We start from the raw sequence: 341 nt of genomic DNA on the forward strand, positions 1-341 counted from the left end.
CCCAAAAGGCACTCAATAGTATAGAGAATCATTAGTAATATATATTAAAAGGCTCATTTACCGTTTCCATAAATTTTACAATATATTAATTCCAGGTCACGCTAGAAAACGCTGCCACCCACACACAAACAGCTATAATCGAACCATGAAAATATTTGTAATTTTGGGATCTTCATATAGATTTTCTCAATAGTTTGTGCACTATAACATTAAATTCTTTTCTGTATGAGACCCATAGGTAATAATCATGGCTGCCCATTTTTCAACGCCATAAGGTAATGATTAAATGAACCATTGACTGTCCTCTGGACCAGGATTGTTGATGGGAAATGCTACTTGTC

Source organism: Penaeus monodon, chromosome 22 (assembly GCF_015228065.2).
Source record: "Penaeus monodon isolate SGIC_2016 chromosome 22, NSTDA_Pmon_1, whole genome shotgun sequence".
NCBI lineage: Eukaryota > Metazoa > Arthropoda > Malacostraca > Decapoda > Penaeidae > Penaeus > Penaeus monodon.